Here is a 24830-nt window from a genome sequence, read left to right on the forward strand (position 1 = left end):
AACCCCGTCTCTACTAAAAATAGAAAAAATTAGCCGGGCGCAGGGGCGGGCGCCTGTAGTCCCAGCTACTCGGGAGGCTGAGGCAGGAGAATGGCGTGAACCCGGGAGGCGGAGCTTGCAGTGAGCCGAGATTGCGCCACTGCACTCCAGCCTGGGCGACAGAGCGAGACTCTGTCTCAAAAAAATAAATAAATAAATAAATAAATAAATAAATAAAAAGAAATTCAGATAAAATTTTAGGAGAAAATAAAAGGAGACATCATTAAAACTCCAGAGACGAGGTGGAAATAGGCTGCCTCTCTGAGGAATATATTCAGTTCTTCTAAAATACGTCATGATCTCTATAGAATTCCTAAAAGCTTGATCTATTTTAAACCAACATCCTCTTTCTAGCTTCTGAGTATAATATCAAAGCTCATCAGGTACTCAAGGATTTCTGCAGCCATGGTAATAATACAACTCCAGCCACAACTAAGCAGATACAGAAAGGGGAAAAAAATCACTAGACTTTCTAAGAGAAGCATTACAGCATGTGGTGCCAATTCCATTAAGAGCTAATTCAACTCATGCTCAGCTCTACTTCTCTGGGATATCAAATATTCTTTGGCTGCAGATTCATTAATCACAATAAAAATGTTTTGATCCATCTTTCCTACTCACTGTCACTTATTGAAGCAAAAGTAAAACTTATTTACCTCAGTAACCAGTAATGTAAATTACTTCAGTAATGTAAAGTCACCAGAGAGTCAGGAACTGTGCTAGGCTTTGAGAGTGCAACCAAAAACTAACAGCTGATTCTTTAAATCTTCAAGGATATTATAATTTAGGGAAGACAGAAAGAGAACATGAGCTGGTAGTTGGCTGAATGAAGGAAGGGAAGGAGATGAAATGTATAAAGTGAGAAAAACAAAAATGTACAAGAGCTATGGTAACATGTATGTATGTATACAGTGTACAGCTGGAGTATCCAATCTTTTGGCTTCCCTGGGCCACATTGGAAGAATTATCTGGGACCACACATAAAATATACTAACACTAACAATGGCTGACAAGCTAAAAAAAAAAAATCGCAAAAACTACTGTTTTAAGAAAGCTTATAAATGTGTATTGGATTGCATTTAAAGCCGTCCTGGGCTGCATGTGGCACACGGGCTATGAGTTTAACAAGCTTGGTGTACAGAGTGGAAAATAGATGAGAAAAAAATTGATTCTATGTGTGAAGGACATACCATAGAATCCAAGAATGATGTGTTTTAAGAAATCAATAGGAAATAATGTTGTATTCTGGAAAACAATGAGTTAGGACTGGATGGCCTCTGAGGGCACAGCTAGCTTCAAAATTCTGTGATAATATTCTAACTTAAACTTTCAACAAGTGTTCAGATTTAGCCTACAGGAAATCACTCAGAAGAGAGGAAAATAGTGGAATTTTGTCATATCATGCATTTTGCTGGAAGAAAGCACAGAATTTTACTAAATTAATTCACGACCACAAGTCTCAACATACTTTGCAATAGTAACATACTGTCTTACTGGTTTATTTTCTTTTTTTTCAAGTCTATTTCACATCCTTTTTCCTATTCAAAATGGTCATCTTCCTTCTCTCTTATTCCTCATTCCTTTCAGCATTACTCCATCCCCACCCCTACCTAACCACCCAATACAACCCTATCTACACTTTCTCTTAAGTATTAATCTAGTCCTTTGTTATGATGAATATAATATTCCTATCAAATGCAACCTATGTCATCCAATTCTCTGGATGTCATCCTCTCTCACCTTCTCAAGGATTTCATCCTGCTGTCAGTCACGTTCTCCCTAGCTTTATCCACTTCTCCCACTTTGGGTCACCGCAACAGCATACAAGCACATCCTAGAATCTCATGTCTTTAAAAGAAGTGAACTCCTTTGACCCCATGTTTTGTTTCAATTACTGTCATTCTTATTTTTGCCTTATTAAAAAACTTATTGAAAGAGTAGTCTGTATTTATCATCACCACTTTCTCATCTCCCTCTTCTCTTCTAAGCTTTCTCCAACCAAAATTTTTCCCCACCACCTGACTAAGATTGTTTTTTTCCAGGTTGCCAATTACTTTGTAGTTTTCAAATCATAGGGATGTGCCTCTACTTTTAATGTACTTGACCTTTCCGTGGCATTAAGCACAGCTTGCTGGTCATTCATAAAATACCTTCTTCTCTTAGCTTCCATAATACCACACTCATACTGCACTCATACTACCTGTTCTTATTAGCATAACTTGTTAATTCCACCACCTTGGCTAAACTTCTACATGTTTGGATGTTCCAGAGCTTAAATCCTGGGGCCACACCTCTTCTAATTTATAAACTCCCCCCTTTGCCTCACACTACACATCTAATCCATTAGCTAGTTTAGCTTTCTTAACATATATATATATATACACATATATATATATATATTCCATTCACTGTTTTCCATTTTTACTAATTTCATCTCAATGCACTCAGTCATCATTTTTTGCCTAGACAACTATAATAGCCTCCTAAATGGCTTCTTTACTTTCCCTTTTGCTTCCTTCCTTAATCCAGACTCCACACAGTAGCCAGAGAATTTCATTTAAAAATGCATATCAGATTATGTTGCTCTCCCGTTTAAATCCTCATTGATTTCCACTGCAGTTAGAATAAAATCCGAAATCATTCCCTTGGTTTATGAAGCCCTACATTTCTTCTCACCCTGGCTGGTTTTCTGGTCTTATCTCTTACTTCATGCTACCTTAATCCCACTCTACCTGATGGTCATGCTGGTTTCTTTCTCTTCCCAGAATCTATTATGCTTGGTCATATTTTCCTGGCCTAGAATGACATCCTTCCTTCCTTGCCCCAATGTTTGAATAGCTTACGGCGTATACTAAACTCCCAGGCCAAAGTAACCAAGTTAATCTTCATTACGTCTTATTATATGGTCCACTGCATCATACTAGTCACATATTGGTTAAATTCATTTACTGGAATGCACACTCTATATGGTAAAGATATCGTCTGCCTGGTGATCACTACTATATGGCTGGAATCAATAATAGCACCCAGAACCTACCAGGTGCTCAGTAAAGATTTAATGATGAAAAAATGCAAGTTTTATAATACAAATATATAAAATTATGAAAACAATTTTTATAACAATCATTTGATAGTCTTTAAAAGGCTACACAAAATTTAAAATATAATTTTATAATTATAGATACAATTATGACAACAAAATTTTATAAAATTAATCATTTGATTTTTTTAAAAGTCTACCCAAAGGAATTTAAAATCAGAGAATGTTGTTGAAACTGAACACCAACTGTACCTACATTTATTTCTAATAGGCTTCTCTGAGTCCACTGATACCCATAAGAAAGCACTTAGTGCCTCAAGGAAACTATAGAAAGTAGTCAGAAGAAACCACAGGCCAGCTATAGTCTGAGAGTGTTTTCTATTGTGATTGGCCATTCTGGTATAAAAATCTTGATGAATGGCTTATTATCACCATTTCTGCTCCCAAGCACTCTCCCAGCATCACACCACTATAGCAACTATGTCCCATCTCCTCAGAATGCAGCACACTGGCATAATGAACATAAAGTCCCAAGTAATCTGTGAATTCATAGCTGAGATATACTGAATATGTATACACTTCCCAGCTCTTACCTATTACACTTTTTTTCCACCTGTATTCTTCATTTTCTTTTTCCAAACTTTTCAAGGATTTGACATGAACAGACCACAGGTTGCTGTATTACAGGACACAGACACACACACGTGCAATGCACACACACACCGCAATTCCATAGAGATGCAAAAATAAATGCAAGGATACTGTTCAAAGCCATCATTCAGACATGCAAGAACACAACATATACACCTTACAGATGGAAGATATGGACAACTAGATGATGGAATTAATTACCTTCCAGGATCTAATATTGACAGTTTCAAAAAGAACTGCTTTACATGCAGCTAATTGAAATAAATGGGAAATGGAAATACTAGTCATAAATAGGAAGATAATTTTTGAATAAGATTATCTTATAAAAATTGCTTGGATAAATTTCAGCCTGTGGGTAGGAGCTTCTGGACAGTTATTACAGCAATCTGTATCTGCACTCAGTTCAGCTAGTAGGGCCGCAGCTGACTTTATCTTCTTGTAAAGACTCAGTTTCAGGTGTAGGGCCCTAGAACATAGGACAAGAAGATACTCTTTCCTTCGTCTATAGATACTTAGAAAATAAGACTATTTTCTACATTCTGGCTGTTAAGAATGGCTTTGTTTTAAAAGTCTTTCTCCAGAATATATGCCCGGATGACCAGCCAGTCACATAGTAAGTGAAATTAAATTTTCCAAAAACATGGTATGACATCTAAGAAACAATGTGGCAGTGGAATTAAAGTGGCTAATTTGGAACCAAAGATGTTACTTATTGAGATAGAAAAGCTCCTTCATATATTAACTTAGAAGGACATTAACTGTTGTCATTGTAGAAAATAAATTTATTTACCAGCAGCAGTTTAATTTTCAAATGCAAAAACGGATAAGATGGGTATTAATTTTAGGAAAGTTCAGACACAACTAAGGGTAATGCTAGCCAAATAATCTGAACAGTAAATATACCTATATCTCAGAATGTATTTATTAATAAAAATGAAAAGTTGTTATAAATAGATACTATTATCACTTGCCCAAATGATGTGGTTGACAAATATATTGATTTCAATAACCAAGAGTAGATAATTCCAGCTACCTACTGTGTTTCAACAGTAAGTACTTTAAAAGTAAACTTATTTAATAGACATAACACAAATATGTACTGTGTGACCATATTAAAGGGTGCCCAGTTGTTGCCTTTTTTGCCAGGATTTCATTAATGTTTTTATTTCTCTGATTGTTTACTTGTTTGTTTCGAGACAGAGTCTCGTTTGTCACATAGGCTAGAGTGCAGTGCCATGATCTTGGCTCACTGCAACCTCCGCCTCCCGGGTTCAAGCAATTCTCCTGCCTCAGCCTCCTGAGTAGCTGGGACTACAGGCGCATGCCACTACGCCCAGTTAATTTTTATATTTTTAGTAGAGACAGGGTTTTGCCATGTTGGCCAGGCTGGTCTCAAACTCTTGACTTCAGGTGATCCATCCCTCTCAGCCTCCCAAAGTGCTGGGATTACAGGCATGAGCCACCACTCCCAGCCTCTGATTCTTTTTTTGCCTCACCCTCCTAAAACTTCCCCTGTTCCATATCCATTCAGAACATCTACTGTCATGTAAATACTCCAAAATATAACTGCCATTTGTTAAAAAAGATTGTTGATTATTCTCATAATTTCAAATTTCTTTGTAAATGGTTTTCTTTCAGAGTTTATCAGTGTTAGTATCCCTGATTTCCATGATAGAATATTGAGACAGAGGAGACAATGGCAGCAACACCACTGCAATGGCTGCCAGTGAGTCTGTGACAACATTAGGACCAAAGGTTTAAAATGTGACTCCAGATGCATGCTTATCAATAACTAAATGCATTAATAGTGATAGATTAGGTTTCCACTTATGATATCATGTATAATGTACCATACTTAATTTTCCCCTTTCCTTTTACTATTTAGTTTTATGAGCCAATTATTGGACTTTGAGGATTTTTGTAAAGGGCTGACAATAAAAATTAATTGCAGAGTACTTTTAGAGCCTTTGATAATAACTGCCCTGAAAAGCAAAACAGTTATACTCCCATGTTCTTTCATAATGTTTCCCAGTAGATTACGTATTCCAGGAAAAGCACACATGTAGCATAAAACTGATTCCTGAGTTTTTAATGTAGTTCACGAATATTGTTTCTTCACGTGGACACAGGGAAGGGAACATCACACACCGGGGCCTGTCGCGGGATTGGGTGCAAGGGGAGGCAGAGCATTAGGACAAATGCCTAATGCATGCGGGGCTTAAAACCTAGATGACGGGTTGATAGGTGCAGCAAACCAGCATGGCACATATATACCTATGTAACAAACCTGCACGTTCTACACATGTATCCCAGAACTTAAAGTAAAATTTACAAAAAGGAGTATTGTTTCTTACACAAATTAAAGAACCAGTAATCACCATGAAGCACTATTACAATGGAAGCTATCAGAAACAATGTGACTATTGGCAATCATCCTAATTAACCTAAAACTTGTGTATTTAATTATTGATACACAGAGGGAAATCTAGTTGCTCTTTTAAAACAGGCTAAAAATATAAGTAATTAGAAATAAAAGTAAAACTCCCACTGATTTCTGGAAGATTGACCTGCATAATTATTCAAGAGTGGAGAATAATTTTATGTTTATAAAATATTTGCATACTATTATAGGTTTATATAATTTATTGACCATTATAATATACATGATTACATAACTAATTTGTTCCTCCATATGTTAATCAATTCTAATCAGTAGTTTTTTAAGGCTAATGTACTTTTTGTGTAGGTATGTGGACACTAACAAATAAAAATGTACTAAATCTTTTGATTTGATCAAGAAAAAAGTAAGACAATCTTTTTGAAAAACCAACATTCAACAAATACCCAAGTGCTGATCTAGGTTTTAGAAAATCAAGTTTCAATTCTAATTCTTCCATGTATTTGTTTGTCTTACTTTCTCTATTGAAGAACAGTGATGATACATTACAGTTTTCTACAAGTCATAAACAGTGAAGTTAACTGGGAGAAATGAACCACATTAAACAAAGACCACGTTTTCTGCTTTTTCTTCTAAGTCATGTTGCTCTCTTCAATCCATGAGGTCTAGACCCAAGACATCAGAGAACTGCCAGCTTCCAATCACTGTTCCGGAGTTTGGTCTAGAAGCAATTCACCTGATCTATATACTTCATTCCAACCAGATTCTGACATTTGTGTCACTGGTGAAGTTTGTCATTCCTCCTATCCTGCCCCATATTCTACCCTACTTTCTTAGCTGTGTTGTTGACTGTTGCTTCTGGCTTGAGGATGTATTTTTCATCTGTGTATATTGCTTTACCTTTCTCTAAGTAATGCATTTAGCTCAACCTCCTGTGGGTGGCACTCCTGCCTGAGTCTCCCCAGACAGACAGCAAGATCCATTCACTGCTTCTCTTCTGTCTGCCAATGGTGCCCTGCAGGATCAACTTCACCCACAGGCGAAGGCTGTAATGTGGTGTGATTTGAAGGGCATCAGGCCTGCCAGCCAAAACTCCCCTGGCAGTCTACCTGAAATTCCAGCCAAAGATCATTAGTGTTGCTTCTTAAAATAACTTTGTTATTTTGAATCTGAATACTTTCAGCCCCTATTCCTACCTTTTCCTGCTGAAATGATTGTTTATTTTTACATGATCACTGAAAGCTCAAAGTTTCTTAAGATTTCAACAATAGTGATAGCAGAACAGTGCTTGGTAAGCAGGATTTTTGTGTTTCTTGTAATCTGTTTATATCCCCTTGACTCTACTTTAGTATTTAAGAGAAAAAAAAAGTATTTTAAGAAGTTGGCCTTCTCACTAAGGGCAAGAGATTGTACAAGAACAGTGGGATGGTAATAAAAGTGATGGCAACTGTAACCAAAATGAGAAAAATCCAAGCAGACACATACGGGAAAGTATCAAGACTGAGTCCCACCAGATGATTCTGTTGCCTAAAACCTGGGATGTTGTGAATTGCTGTGGTGGTTGTTGTTGCTGTCGTTGCTGTTTTGTTGCAGTGATTAGAAAGCCTTTTATTTACTCAAGGAGCTGGGATATCCGGCTGCCGATGTTCCTCTCCCCATGCCCTTTTACACAGGTGTGTAAATGGGAACCTTTTATTGCAAAAGGATTTCCAGAGTTTTCAAGGACAGAACCAAGGGCTTGCCTGGGGCCAAGGTAACCCCATACCAATCTCCCTATTGGTCAGTCACAATTGCCCCAGCGCACAGTGGCCTTGGGTGTTAGTCTTGGGCACTGACTTTCACAGTGGCTCTGCACTTCCCCATCATCTCCTTGGGTATCAGGCCTAGGCAGGGCATCTGTCCTTCCACTTTGCAGATACAATCCTGCAGGCAGTACTTTCCAGGGCCAAAGTGGGCTGGATGAAACAGCTGCTTTTCTCCTTCTCTTCTTTCTTGGGGGTTTCCTCATTCTTCCCCAAGATTTTTTGATGTACTCGATAACCTCCTTATTGTTCTTGGTCTCCACATCCAACAGGACTTGCTCCCCAGAATGTAAGTATTGGTGGATGTGGAGACAGAAATGGTGATGACATCCTGTCCTTAAACATCATGATCTGCATTCATGGGATTTTGTATTGAATCTGAGATATGTTGAAAACACGGATTTCCCGGTGCCCTCACCCAGCTCCCCATGTGTTTTGTAATTCACCATCATGACCTTCGCCAAGTCTTTGAACACCACCTCCCCCTGGCTCAGGAACTGCAGGGTGCGGCAATGGGGGAGCAGCCCTTCATGGGCATGGGGCAGTGGCGGTGGTGGGTGGGGGGACATGTGGCCACAGGCCCAGCAGAGAACAGAAGCCAAAGAGCACCCACCACGGCCAGGAGCGGACCTCACACCGCATCTCCCCTGAATTTTTGTTTCACTGTGGAGGTTTTCTTCATAAGTGCCTTCTGAGCAAGGGTGGGTTTTAACACAATTCAGTCCTTTGCTGTCTAGAAGAAAGAACACATGAATTAATAAATGGATCATCAAAGATACGTTTGATTAATTAAGCTACTTACAACAGCACAGCACTTCTTAGAACAAATGAAGACCTATCCATGTTGATTTGGGGTAGGGAGAAATGAGAAGAATAGAAGGATGGCCATGTATGGTGGCTCACGCTTGTAATGCAGCACTTTGGGAGGCTGAGACTGGAGGACAGGTTGAGCCCAGGAGTTCAAGACCAGCCTGGGCAACATAGTGAGACTACCCCTACAATCTCCACTCTAAAGAAAATTTTTAAAATTAGCCAGGAGTAGTGGCACACACTGTAATCTCAGCTTCTTAGGAGGCTGAGGTGGGAGGATCACTTGAGTCTGGACGGTTGAGGCTATAGAGAATGGTGATTATGCCTCTGCACTCTAGCCTGAATGACAGAGTGAGATCCGTCTCAAAAAAACAGTTGTGGGGGAGGGGCAGGCAGGACTACTTCTCTCCATCTCCCACTGTGAGGAAGCATATTGACCCTGAGCAGGGCTGAAGCATCCACAACCAGGGCCAAAGGACAGTTTCTAAAATGGCTCATGGCCCATGTTCTGTTTGTCTCCAAAACTAAGAACTTTAGCCAACAACTACTAGGCTACAACCACATTATTTTCTAGGTGCATTTGGTCATTTTTTTTCCTTGAAAAATAGAAGAGCTAATGGAATAAAATCTAGCAGTCTTTCAAGAATAGGAAAATATCTTACATCCCTTATAGTCAGATTGTAAGAAATTTCCAGCCATTTCAGAATTGTGACACTCTATCATAAGCTGCTCAGTTTCACAGCTCAACTGGTGACCTTGCTATAAGGCTGTATATACAAACACAATTTTCATTTAAAATGACTTTCAATTTAGTTTAGCACATTTACTAGAATTTATTAGTGCCACTTAAGGATATAGGGGGCATCTCAGTGAGTAATTGTACTATGGAATTTGCAGATATGAGTAAAAATTCTGATGCGGGGGGGAAGGTACTCTAACAGTCCAATGTGTTAACCTCTGCTCTCTGGATCGTGGCAGAATAATCAATCAGGTTTACAGCTTAAATTTCATGTTTTATTTTACAGATGAGAAAACTGAGATTCAATGAGGCTAGACATATAGACAGTACCCTGCACATGGTATGTGTTTTAAAATATCAGTTGAGTGAAGGGAATTTTATCTAAGGACAGAGAGTGTGGCAAAACCAATGATGGAAGCCAGGAGGACTCCTGATTTCTAGTTAAGTTGTTTTTTCAGTACTCATTCTAACATTTTCTCCAGCCATATTCAGCAACACAGTAAGACAAAATCCGAGTCATGCAGGTCCACAATCCAATACATGAAGAGAGGAGGGAAAACAAAAATAAAGGCAAAAAAGAATATACTGCCAATCACAAACATATGACTGTGTACTTCTAGTTAAGGGATCTGTAGTGCCAGTTCTTTTAAGAAGCATAACAGAATGTCCTTGCCTGATGCTCCATAGGCACAAGATCCTTGCAAACAGAAAGTCGTTTTTACCTTCTGCCAAATGGGATCAGAAGAAGTGTTTTAGCCACTTTAGTCCAAATGCCCTTCCCCACCCCTGCTACACACACATACAAAGATATTCAAGTATATCCAAGTGTACCTAAAACCCCTCTCCTCTAAATAATTAAACAAAAATATAGTCTACTATAACCATCCAGGTATCTCAGCAAATAGCCTACACCGCTTTTATTTTACAGCATTAAGTATTTTATCTAAACATAGTAGTTACTTGAGACAAAGGACTGGATTCAATGAATCTTTTATTAACAGTCCCTTGTTTTTTTTTAAAAAAAAAAAATGAAACTACAGATCTGCTGAAAGCATGGAGTCATTTCCTACCAAACCTATGTTCCAAATGTAATTTCACCTGCTTGATACTTGGACATTTTAGGTCTGAAAAAGCACAGGGTGAAAGATGGCAAAGAACAGGGAAATTTTCATTTAGAAGTGCAACAGCTCACTTAGAACAGAGCTTTAGGAAAGCAGAATCCAAAACCGCTGTGACTAATACATTTTTCAGATTTATTAAGTAGAAAGGTGCACAAGCAAAAGAGAGACAAGAAGCAAACAGAATCGGCTCTTACACCAGCAATTCAGGATTCTGGTGCACGGCCCTAAGATAATTTTCATAGCTGGGTAAGAACAATAGGTTGTAAGTGTATAACTCATTGGCAAAACAATACTTTCTGAAAATAGTATTTTCTGCTGAGATGTCAACAACAACAAAAATGGATATAAGGGTTACACCAACTGTTTCTCAGGATAGGGTGCACCTGTTTTAAAAAGAAAAATGTCTAAAGAATTTGTTCTCCTATTTCACATCTCTTGACCTTTTCAACCATTAACTTCACAATGCTGATACGTCACAAACCAAGTTTAAATGAATGTATTTTGAAAGTGCATTGGACATTTGCTTATCCAGACCAAATAAAGTCCTTTTCAAAAAAAAAAAAAAAAAAGCCTAAAATTTAAGGTTGTTTTGCACACATACAACTGAAAAACCCATGTGGAGAGGGCTGAATACTTAATACCAAAATTGTGTAACTGTTGCCTCAGAGGTAATACTGTTTTGGCAAAAGCTTCATTGAAATATAGCTCGCATTACACACAATTCACAAATTTACACTCTGTAATTCAATAGTTTTTAGTATATTCACAGAGTTGTGCACTCAATTAACATAATCAGTTTTAGAACATTTTAGCATTCCCCAAAGAAACCCTGTACTCCAGTTATCATCTCACAAAACACCCAAATTCCCACCCCCAGCCCCAGGCAACCACAAATTTACATTCCATCTCTACAGATTTGCCTATTCTGAACATTTTATATAAATAGAATCATGTAACATGTTTTTTTTGGACTGAATTCTTTCTCTTAATAGAATATTTTATCCAACTTGTAGCATGTATCAGTACTTCATACCTATTACTGGTTGAAAATGTCCCATTATATAGATATACCACATTTTGTTTATCCATTCATCAGTTGATAATCATTTGGGCTGATTCCATCTCTTGGCTATTATGAATAATGCTATTATAAATATTGATGTACACATTTTTGCATGGATATATGTTTTCATTTTTCTTGGGTGTATACCTAGGAGTATAATTGATGGGTCAAATGATAGCTCCATGTATAAATTTTTGAGGAACCACCATGCTGCTTTCCAAACTAGCTGCACTATTTTATATTTCTACCAGCAGTTTAGAAGGGTTCCAAAATTTTCACATCTTGTTAACACTTGTTATTCTCTGACTTTTGATTATAACCAACCAAGTGAATGTGAAGTGGCATCTCATTGTGGTTTTGATTTAGATTTTCCTGATGACTAAAAATATTGAACATCTCTTCATGTGCCTTTTGGCCATTTGTGTATCTTTGTTGACAAAATGTCCCTTCATATTCTTTAACCATTTTTCAACTGGGTTATTTGTCTTTTTATTATTGAATTGTACAAGTTATTTCCATATTCTTGACATGATCTCCCTATCAGATATGTTTTGCAAATAATTTCTGTCATTCTGAGGGTTGTCCTTTCACTTTTTTGATAATATCCTTTGAAGCACAAAGGGTTTTAATTTTGATAGTCTAACTAATGTATTTTTTCTTTTGATGTTCATTCTTTTGGTAATGTATCTAGAAAACCATTGCCAAATCCAAGGTCATGAAAATTTATCCTTATGTTTTCTTCTAAGAGTTTTATACTTTCAGCATTCATATTTAATTGACGCACTTCAAGTTGATTTTCATATGGAGGATGAGGTAGTAGTCCAAATTTATTCTTTTTCCTGTGACTTTCCAGTTATCTCAGCACCGTTTATTGAACAAATTCTTCTCTCCTCATTGAATGGTCTTAGCACCCTCAGTGAAAATCAATTGACCACAGACATATGGGTTTCCTTCTGGACTCTCGATGCTATTCCATGGATATATAGCATATTCTTAATGCCAATATTGTCTTGATTACTATTGCTTCATAGTAAAATTTTGAAATTGGGAAGTGCAACTCCTCCCACTTAGTTCTTCTTTTTTAAAATTACTTTGGCTATTTTAGGTCCTTTGAGTTTCCGTATGCACTGTAGGATCTACAAAGAAGCCAGTTGGGATTACCATGGGGGTTGTGTTGAATCTATAAATCAGTTTGGGGAATAATGCCGTCTTAGCAATATTAAGTCTTCCAATCCATGAATACAGGATATATTTCTGTGTACTTAGATTTTTAATTTCTTTCAATAATGTTTTGTAGTTTTCAGAGTTTAAGTATCACACTTCTTTTGTCAAATTTATTCCTAAGAATTTTATTTCTTTTGAGGTTATTGTAAATGAAATTGTTTACTCTATTTCACTTTTGGACTGTTTATTGCAAGTGCGAAAATGTAATTGATTTTTAAATATTGATTCGTATGTCATGATCTAGTTGAGACTGTTAGTCATAGCTTTTTAGTGGATTATTTAGAATTTTATACATATATATAAAAAACTATGTCATCTGAAATACAGATAGTTTTATTTCTTAATAATCCCTTTTTAAAATAATTATTCAAAATGTTTTGGCCTTAAATGAAGCAGTTGCAGGTGCTATATTCAGATACAAGAATTTAGCTATCTGGATTTGTCATCTGGTGAAAATCTAGTTTTCACTAATACCGTCATATGTTGCTTACCAACAAGGATAGATTTTGAGAAATGCATTGTTAGGTGGTTTTATCATTGAGCAAACATTACAGAGTGCACTTCCACAAACCTAGATGGTCCAGCCTCCTACACACCTAGACTCTATGGTATAGCCTATTGCTCCTGGGCCACAAACCTGTACATGTTACTCTACTGAATACTGTAGGCAATTGTAACACAATGGTAAGTATTTTTGTATCTAAACATATCTAAATATTTAAAAATTTAGTAAAAATGTGGTATTATAATCTTACGGGGCCACCATTGTATATGTGATCCATCATTGTCTGAAATGTTGTTATAAAGTGCATGAGGTATATGATTATCTCTAAGAAAACATTCTCTTTTTTCTTCTTTTTGTTTTCTCTTCTTTAATATAAATTCTTTGGACAATTGTTTCCTTTGACTACTATACTTCTACATAGTAAAGCTCTTACTTTCCTGCTAAAATAAAGATGTTATTACTATTTATTCTGAGAAGATTATATTACCTAACCAATCACAGGACCAGTCGTCTTTGATTCCATAAAATGAGACAAGTTTCTCTATAACATGATTTTACATAGCAAAAGTATAGAAAACCGTTAGTCTCATCACTGAGAGTCAGTGGCAATAAGTTTGTAGCAATATAAATAATACAACAGAACATCTGTCTGCAAAAGACAAATTAAATTCTTAATGTAGGTATCCCCCACATCATAAAACGTAAATACTTACCATGTATGGTTACTTTTTCCCTTCTACATAGAAATCTGCTTCTGCAATCACTTTGCTACAGATTGGGTTAAAAAATAAAAACTGCCTGCATTTGGCACAAAGCTGATACCAAACTAATAAAAATTAGTGAAGAATTATAGTGTTCTGGGAACACTATGAAGCTTTTAGCATGTCTCTCTGTTTCTGTCCAAAATCCATGTATCATCCACATATGGTTGCATTCGTTAGAATTATGTTTCTGAGGCACTCATTCAATAGTTCAGCTGACAGGTTGGTGTTTTACCACCGAGGAGACTGAGTTTAGGGACAACCTCTTGATCCCAGGCTGTGACCTCCAGAACTCAGGACATGTTACAACGAGTATGACCATGAAGTTTTTCCACAAAAATATTGTCTCTTTTAAGTGGTTTAATATATCAGGAGACAGAAACACTGACAAAGAAAGAGACTGAGAGACAAAAAGAGACAAAGACGCTACACTTAGAGTACTGTTAAACTCTTTCACCAGAAGGAGAAGATTAATCTGTAATACAGCTTCAGCTCTGTTCTTAGATATTTTACATTACGTGCTTCTATGAAGGAAATATATGTACTCACAAGGAAGCTTGAAGCAATTAGTCTCCTAGCCTGGCAGGTTGTATTTCATATTTTTAGCAATTATCTACTCCTACATTTTTTTCAAGTCAAGTTTAACTGTTATAAAAACAGTTATCAAATGTATATTAAAATCTGGCAGAGTTGATAGCCTAAGTAATCATTAATTCATAATAAAGCAAACCACAAGAATGTTTATTTACAAGTGACTTATCTGAACATGCCCCTATAAATGGTATTTAAATCCTGTTGATTTTAATCTCAATGAAGCACTGAAGCAACCATATTAATAAAGAGGAAGGAAAATCAATCTAGAATTGATCCCAGAGCCTTAGCTATTCACCAGGATGATGTAGATTTTAATCTTATATCTGCCCTTCTGTGGCTATATCATACTGGGAAAATTACAAAATCTCTCCTAAGCCTGTTCTCTTATTTATAAACTGGGAATAATAGATGTACCTAGCTTATCAGGTGTTGTAGAGAGTTAAATGAGAAACTGCACATAGAAAAATGTATCACAGTGCTTGGAACATAGTAAGTTCTCAAACGGACTTTGAATTTTGTTCCTGTCCTTAGTCTACTTACCTAAAAATATACACTAATAATTTACATGCATTACACACATTAATTTTAATTATAATTGAGACTTAATAGGAATATACTATAAATTCCTCATTTATAACATTCATTTATAATGTTTACTATTGACATTAATGAAATACTTTAGATTTAGTATATAAAATATACACATACATTTGTGTATACATGATTTTTAAAGTTCTCTACCTTAGCATTCAGTTTATTGCCTCCTTTACTTCCAAGAAGGCAGTACTCTCTGGATGGAAGATAAAAAGATGACAACCATAGTCCGCATTGAACCATATATCCACATTAATAGCTGCTATTACGTGTAGGCTGTGTCCTTTTCAGAGGTACTAAGCACACAGTAGACGAGATATGACAATCACCTAGACAGCTTAACACAGTACTTAGAACATAGTAGGAGCTCAAAAAGTGTCAGTGAACAAGAATTACATCTCCTGATGAAAGATAGAAGATAAAGTAGATTAAAATGTTGACTATTGCAAGAAAAATTTCCCATTAGATATGCTATAAACTAGTATAAAATATTTTACATTGTTTTTGTATGTATTGCTGATAAATATGTATTGATACAGTGGTACTTATATACAACTTTTGAATAAATATAAAAAATTCAGGTTGTGGGCTCAAACAATTTTTTACTAATAAAGTTGATTTAAAAGGATACAGAGACTTGGGATGGAGTTGTATATGCTAAAATAGTCGTCATCCATCTACCTACCCATCCATCTCACTATTAATCCATCCATCTTTGTTTTAGCTTGAAACTTCTCTCACCCCAAATTTTTGTTGTTTACATCCAGATATTATAGAATACAGGAGATATGACTAAATATCATAAAATATTTAGTGAACATAAAATAGATCGTGAGACGTCTCTTAGGCATCCAATTCCCCAAGCTTCTTAGCTGCCCCACAAATTATGTCACCAAAGTAACTCTACTTGACAAACTTTTATGTATTTGAAATACCCCACAACTCACAGTTGGAGAACATGTCTTGATCTATAGTTTGTATCTCTCTTGCTGAATTAAAGCCATATCCTTCTTACTAAGCCCTCAACAGGAGTTTTTGTTCCTTAGTTTTTGGTTTGGTTGTTTAGTTTTCATAAAAGCACTGCAGCTCCCTCTGCTTGTGAAGTCACACTACCTTCATTCATCTACTTAGGATCTTTCTTCATTACCAATTGTCATAGATTGTCCTCTAGAAAAGCGGTCCTCCATATGAATATAAAATGTCAATATATTATATATGTAATACATGTTATATATAGCATGTGTGTAATAAATACACGAAATGGAAACTGAAAAAGATGGGGTAAAATGCAATTTGCTATATTTAAATAATTGCTACTTATCAATAGTTGAAATAATTTTGCTCTCTAATGTTATTAATATTTTATTAAGACCAATATGATTGAACATTTTATTTTTTTAAAAGATTTGGTCTAACACTTTGTGGTATAACTATTGAAAGCTATTTCTAAATTCAGTGTGTGTCAAAATATTGTTTTAAATGGGTGTTATAACCAAAAATCATTCCTTACAAACTACAGAGATCCAAATAAGGGAGTTATAATGTAGGCTTTACTTACTGAATTAAAATACCATGTTAAGTCTCCTTTGCTAATTACATAAAGAATTTTTGTTGAAATCCAATAAATATATTTCCATATTCCCTGGTAACAATCAGTTGTCATGCTAATTAGAAGGTATTGTGCATCTTTATCTCACGAAGTCTTATTTCTGCTGCTCCAATACTTCTTGGTTCATCCTCTAGCACTGGGTCATGGGACTACCTCCAAGGCCATGTTTTGGTTAAAGGGAAGATGGTTTTGCTAAGGAGGCAGCAAATGTGTGTGTGTGTGTGTGTGTGTGTGTGTGTGTGTGTGTGTGTGTGTGTACGCATGTGAATCAAAGTTTGTCAAAATCATGTAAATCAAAATTGGCATTTATTGATTTACCTGTGCCTCAACAAAAATAAAAGTTTACATGAAACTTTCAAATGACATCTTCTGGTTTAATAGTTGAAGATACATTAGAGTAAGAGAGAAAGAAGAAGGAAATGAAGGAGAGAGAGAGAGAGATGATAAAAGAAAAATATCTTTTATGGTACAGCAGAAGGAATATTTACATTAAATGTAAGAGGGATAAAGTACAAGGTAATAAAGACAGAGGCCGTATCTGTCTCCTTCCTAAGTACTCCATTTAGAATCTGATCCTTGCATGGTTTCCAAACTCAGCAGTTGAAACCAATCATGATGGATGGAACATAAAAATTGTGTGATATACTTCATATGGTACCTTTCAGAATCACATACTACCTCGACCATCATTTATGAGAGGAAAGGAATGTGCTGCATCCAATCCCTTCTCAGTCTTAGCTTATAAATTGGCTTCATAATAAGAAAGAATCACAAAATCAAACGGAAGCACATCTAGCAGTAGTGTTAAAAAAAAAAATGCAGCCTGAGATGCTTCTTACTTTCTATGGGCAATCCCCTTATGAAAACTTGATTTTACAGGTAACTTAATGGGTTGCTCCTGGTGGCTTTTGTGATTTTACAGTTGGGTGAGATAATGTGGAGTCTCTTAGTTCCCAGTATGAACATAATCCTGGCAATTTCTACATTATTTACCAAAAAGCAAAAGTTTAACTTTAATAAATGAAAAAGCCAAAGGAATAGGACTTGGGGATTGAGATCTATGATGCAATGGACTATGTGGTCTCTTAATAATACATAAATGTACAAATAGCCACTTTCTATGAAACGAAACTATGAGCAAAGCTGTGATTTCTGAGCTGGGAGGAAACTTATTGAGTAACACAGGTAAGGAAACCGGTGCAGAATATTTATGTTATTTGCCTTATTGTGAAGTTTTTGTTTGTTTGTTTGTTTGTTTTTGTTTGTTTTTTGGGTTTTCTTGAGACAGGGTCTTGCTCCATCATGTAGGCTGTAGTGCAGTGGCACAAACACGGTTCACTGTAGCCTCAACCTTCTGGGCTCACATTATCCTCCCACCTCAGCCTCCTGAATAGCTGGGACTACAGGTGTGCATCACCATACCCAGCTAATTATTTTATTATTATTATTTTGTAGAGAGATGGAGTCTTGCCATGTTGCCCAGGCTAGTCTTAAATTCCTAGCTCAAGCAATCCTCCCCCCTCAGCCTCCCAAAGTGCTGAGATGATGGGTGCGAGCCACCATGTCTGGCCATTATGGGGCTTGTTAATGGCAAGACAGGTGCGACAGTGCAGATTGTCACACTCTGAAACCAAAGTTCTTTCCATGAACTTTTTTATTTTCCCCTCAGAAAATAGTCGCAAAGGGGGCTGTGGGCTTGATTTAAGGGTAGACATTTCTAATGCCCAGGAGCCCTGGAAAGGCTGCATAACAGCCTCTCATACTAGGAACGGCCTGTTCATACTAGGAACAATGACAGTGGTTTGCATTCTGTAGAGTCTCCTCATTGGGACAGGAGCTTTAATAACTCAGCTAAATGGTAGGTGTTTATTATCCAGTGTTTAATTAAATCGTGCTTTAAGGAAATGTTACTTTCTCTCACAGTATTAAGTTTTGCCATGTTCACAGCCTCAAGTCTCTAGCACAGTAACTCACAACTCAGACCTTCACATTGGAGTTAGCTGAAGAATTCAAAAATACGGAAACAAGGGGCACCACCTTACAACAATGGACTAAGAATTGCCAGGAGGTAGCCTGGAACAGTATTTTATTGTTATTACTATTATTGTAAAAAACAGAATAATATTTCTTTTTAAGTGCCCCCAAGTGATTTTAACGTATAATCAGGGCTGAGAATCCCCACACTCCAGAGGAGAGCTACGGGACCTTTCTTCTTGAGCATCTGCTCGTTTTAATTGTCCTTATGAAAGATTCTGCCAGAGATGGTAGACCAGACTCACAGCTCAAATGTTAGGTCAACGCAATCTTTGTTACTTTCTAATCTTTTTGTTACTTTATTTAGAAAACTCTCTCTAAGACCGTGTTCTCAAACTTTCCTGCTCATCAGAATCAACTGGAGAAATTGCTGAAATGGATTTCTGGGCCCCATGCCCGAAGTTCAGAAGATCTGGGGTGAGACCAGAGAATTTGCATTTCTAAGACCCCAGGTAATGCTGTTGCTACTGGTCCTGGGGTCACACTTTGAGAACCCTTAGCAGTTGACAAAACCCTACTGGATTCCTTCCTCTATAATGATTTTTTTCTGTGGAAGGCAAAATTCTTTGATAACTCACTCTACCAAGTCCCTGACTACTTCCTTTCTCAGCAGTGACTCACGGCTAGCAAATGTACTGGCCTCTCAATAGCATGAGTAACCTTCTAGCAGATTTTGCCAGCAAGACACTGCCATTTGCTTTTAGTGCTTACAGAATAACCCTCTTTTCCTCAGAACATTTCAAATAATGTTTGAAAGGAGTACTCTTCTAAAGATATAAATGTAGCACCACTGTGGTGACACTACAATGTCTCTTGTCCATGCCATGTAGACATGGGTAGCAAGTATGTTACATTTTGCTTCTTCACACAGTATAAATAAATGGATAAAATATTCCCCTAATTTTCCTCCTTCTAAATTCATTAATCCAAGGAAACTCCTGCTGGTAAATGAAAACTGAAACCTAAAGTCTGGGGAGCGCCAGGATAAACTTAAATCAAGAAAATATGTGAATCAGGCCAGGTGCGGTGGCTCACGCCTGTAATTCCAGCACTTTGGGAGGCCGAGGCGGCAAATCACTTGAGGCCAGGAGTTCAAGACCAGCCTGATCAAAATGGTGAAACTCCGTCCCTACTAAAAACACAAAAATTGTCCAGGCATGGTGGCACGTGCCTGTAGTCCCAGCTACTCGGGAGGCTAAGGCAGGAGAAATGATTGAACCTAGGAGGCGGAGGCTGCAATGAGTCGGGATTGTGGCACCGCACTGCAGCCTGGGTGACAGAGCGAGACTCTGTCTCAAAAAAAGGAAAAAAAGAAAAAAAAGAAAATACGTAGATCATTAAAAATTTACAATTAAAAAATGAACTAACATTCACTGACTGCCTACTATGAACCAAAGCATTATATTGTGAATTTTTAATTCACAAGACAGCAACCTGTTTTCACAAGCCTTTCAGGTGATTCTTATGCGGACGAAAGTTGGAGAACCACTGCTCCAGGGACATACATATGTGAATGTTAGTATTTTGGAAGAAAGAAACAAACACTTTAGGGTTTTAACAGACCTGGCAAGGTTTCCCCTGAAAGAGAAAGACATACTAAGGGAAATAAGGTGTCTGGGAACTTGGGAAGAAGAACCCTAGGGGGTAGGAGCAATGTTGAAGAAGAAATGGAGCTGTTACCTGTGTCAGACACGCTGCCTGTGTGCCTACTGCCTTATCATGAGCGTATTCAGGCAGAATAAACTAGGAGAGCCTTTCTGGAAGGTAAAGAGGGGATGTTTCAGACATAGCCCAACTGGGTGATTTTAGAACCCTTTTTCACCCCAGGGATGCCATCATTCTGAATGTTCATAGGACTATCTTAAAAATATGTCACCGATGTAAGTGAATTTATAGATTGAGCTAAGAAAGAAATTGGGTTGGAAGAGAGGGCAAAGCAGGGAATGGACAGAAAGAGCTGCCTGAGTCAGACAGATTCAGACTTAATCCTTATAGTCACTTCCTAGCTGGTGATCTCAGGCAAATTACTTAATCTAGCTCAGGTTTTGTCCTTATGTATAAAAGGGAATAATCATGCCTACCTCAGAGAATTGTTGGGAGGATTAAAAGAGATAATAACATGCTTGGCACTCATGGAACGCAACTGTCCGGAGGCAGCTGCCAGCCCCAGTTCCCCCTCTGGCTAAAGGAAGTCATCCTACCTTTTTTTGTTAAGTAGGAGTTTTTCAAAGGATTTTTCATTTTCATTATCTGCCTTGTCTTGTGTGATTAGAAATGACCAGGGAGAAATGAGTGTCGCCTTCCCTGAACTGGTAATGTATTAGCCCCGTTCTCTCATCCTGCTCCCAGCCTCTCCAGTCTCTCCCTCAGCTCTTGCGTGGGTGGGGGTGGTGCCTCCGGCATGTTTGTATATTCCTCCAACACTCAGCCAGCTCTGCTCTAGAATCAGCCTTAATTAGTCATTTACCTAGCATAACTCAGCAAATCTGTGTTTGAAGTAGAATTATCCCATGTAAAATTTAATTTCCCTGTTTCCCATTTCGCCTCAGTGAGGTGAAATGGACTATTCAGCATGGAGAAGGCTTAGGTCTCATTTTTCTTCAGTCTGCCTGTTTTGGATTTCTGAATTTAAAAGTAAGTACCTCTTAGACACAGATGAATCCTTGCATGCCAGCTACCTGTCAAGTGGAGCATATACTCAGCCAGCTACTGCATTAGGTTTTGGTTTAAAGCCACTCTAAATGATTTATTGTTTTTAAATTATTTACATGGCATTATTCCTTTCTTGTAAAATGCAAAAGTGCTGTCAGGAACAGCACGGAAGCAAGGTTATGAATGGTACTACAAGTAAATCAAGGTAATTAGAGGCTTCAAGTTGCAACTACTGACAAGTTCTCCACCAGCCACCACTTCACGGATGATAATAAAATTTGCATGATTTCCTGACATTATATTCACCACATATTTTCACTGCATGCTCACTGTAATTACTTAGGGCATGATCTCACACTTCTAGCAAGCAGAACTCTCACTGAACCCAGCTGTGACTATTACAGATGCTTAGAAATGAAGTGGATGGAATTAAGGGGAGAGTTCCCTACATAGCTTAGGGATCTGTGATGTATCAACTGCATCTTGACAGGTAAGAAAAAGGGAAATATTCTCAACCACTCCTAAACTACTATCAGCTCAAATTATAACGACACTAAGGTATCTGGAAGACAGAATTTGGATCCTGGGTTTACTGACAACTGATTTCTGAAATTTGTTTTCTGAATCTCTGATGCCAAGAAAAAAAAATCATCAAAGTTGATTTTAATCCCTAATATGGAAGTACACCAGACATAACTCTAGGTGTAACTATGGGAAAAAATTCTGTGTTATTTTTCAAAGATCAGAATGGACAAGTAAGAAGGATTAACAATACCAAACATCAGTGGGCACCTCTAGAAGTATAGGGTGACTAAAGCAGGTCAACTCAATATCTGAATTCCGTAACCAACCTCTCATTTGGTCAAGTAATTCCTCAGTGCTTGGTGCAACATTTGTTTATACCAGCACATAAATTCATACACTTTTCTTGTTTTGGCTCAGTGAACCAAACTTAGATCTGACCATTTGCTCTTCTTTTCTAAACCTAGAGCACCCTCATATCTGTCTCAATAGAGGAGGAAAAATGTAGGTTTTGAACTATGTAACACACTATGAATGTACATATCAAAGATGAACATACTGTATAAACTAAAACTTAGTAATTAATAACCATTCTTCTAACATTGAACTAAAAGGAGAGAATAACTGAATATGAGCTTTGCCTTGTGAACCATGGGAATTTATATAATTATTCAATCTCAGTCTCTTCAACCTAAAAGAGACGAAATTACTCATACACATGCCATTGTCATGAGAACTGAAGAGAGAAGATGAAAGCACTCAGTATGGTACCTGGTATTGAATATGAATGCAAAGATAGGACAAATTATCCAGAAATGTCCTATTCTTTCATAGGTCTTCTATTTAGTTCACATAGCATGGAAAGTCTTAATACAGAAAGTCAGTGTCTGAGTTAAGAGCAAGTTTGGAGACAGCAAGAAAAGGAGACTTATTTTTAAGAATTTAGTAACACTCTGTCAGACCTGGAATGAAAAACAATTTGGGGAATGAATTATCTCTTCCCTCACCATGGAGAACAGCTGGTAACACCGCAATTTTTAAAAAACAACCTAGTTGAGGCAATCAGATCTTAAGAATTGGAAGTTATTGCTCTAAATCACAGTACTTCTAAACCCGGAGGTATCTACTGGTAAACCTTCAAAATAATGAAATTCATTAAAGATTCCCAGATCTTAGGCTGACTCTGGTTAAAGTTTACAACCATAGTTACTGGATCTACCTCACCTAGACTGGTTACAATGCAGGTATCTCCTTTCTTTGTATGAATATGTTGGGGAGGTGGTCACTTCTGTGATGGGAAGGTCTATGAACTTGTAGTAACATATAAGCAATCTTTAAAAAAGTGGAATAAAAGTCTGTTGTAAATAGTTTGTGTTAATTAGCCTAAAGATTACATCAAGCTCTGCGGTAGGTTTACTCATATTTAATTATATCCATTTTTAAACCAGTAGTAACTTATGAGATTTCTGGAATGTGTTTAGTAATCCACTGAGAAGACTGACTCAGAGTCATAGAATAAAGATATCCTGTGTGTCCAATTGCCGTGACTGTTGACTTCCATCATTTGTTACCCACACTTTAAGATGAATAGGGAATGCATCAAAAGTACATAGTTCAATTAGCACAATAGCAAATATGAAGCTATTATGTAGATGTGACATATTTTCTGTTAAATCATATGAGTGGTCATCACTTCTGCTAAAAACATGCATGTCATTTTTCAAGTGCCCTTTCTTTTGACCTCGATTGTTTTTTGAAGACAAAACAAACCATCTTTTGTGGCATTCAGCAGTCTGCTCATTTTGTTGCTGTTGACAATAGTGTTCTCATTTCTTCTACTCAAGATATGTGGAAAATAGTCTTTAAAAACCTGTTAGACACAAGATCATATGCTTTTTGAATGAGTGCCTGAATGTGTGGCTTATTGTGGAAATATTTAAGCGCATCTTAAGCTCAGTTCTTATAAGGGCTATTACCATCATTTTCCACTTTAGTGAGCTTTTAATCAAATGTCTTAATTGATCATTAATGTAGCAGCTGGTCAGCCAACATGGTTACAACTATGAGTTATGTATTTTATAAAACCTTATATTTTAATAGTGCCTTAGCAGCAATGTATTCCAACTTTTTATGTCTTTGTGTATACATTTCTATCTTTGCCTTGGTTTGTTGTCATGTTTGATTTTTTTCCTTCTCTTTCTCTTTTCATTCGAAAAGAATTTATTCTGAGAAAGAATAAAAGAGTCTTAGGAAAGAAGTGAGCTTCTGTATCAGAGATTGGTGGGAGGATGCTCTATCTTGGGAGAGTCAAGCTTAAGGTAAGACTTAAACCTCATAGGAGAGTTTCATGTTTTTGATTACCCCTAAGGTAGAATCATCTCATTCATTCTTTCTACCCCAGAATGCAATGATGTTAAAAGACCTCAGAGAATTGACTTACACCAGCAAGGGATGTGAAGAAATATTTGTTAATTTTTTATCCATTTAATCAACTGTACTAATTAAACTATGTCCTACTGGCATCCTCCCCTCCCCCCACACCTCGTAGTTTAAAACTATTAAATAGATCATTTTCCTGAGTGCACCAGGTTCAAAAGTTTGATTGACTGTGTGTTCTAAGAGAAGACTTTCTTTTATTCATATCTATACACCAGTGTCTTTCTAAAGGGAGT

The 24830-nt window shown here is 37.0% G+C and overlaps 1 pseudogene; it reads right to left on the bottom strand.

The window, feature by feature from the left end:
* Positions 1-7946: 7946 nt before the first annotated feature.
* LOC102143919 (small ribosomal subunit protein mS25 pseudogene) lies at positions 7947-8468 on the bottom strand (annotated as a pseudogene).
* Positions 8469-24830: the final 16362 nt, after the last annotated feature.

This window comes from Macaca fascicularis, chromosome 5, assembly GCF_037993035.2.
Source record: "Macaca fascicularis isolate 582-1 chromosome 5, T2T-MFA8v1.1".
Taxonomy (NCBI): Eukaryota; Metazoa; Chordata; class Mammalia; order Primates; family Cercopithecidae; genus Macaca; species Macaca fascicularis.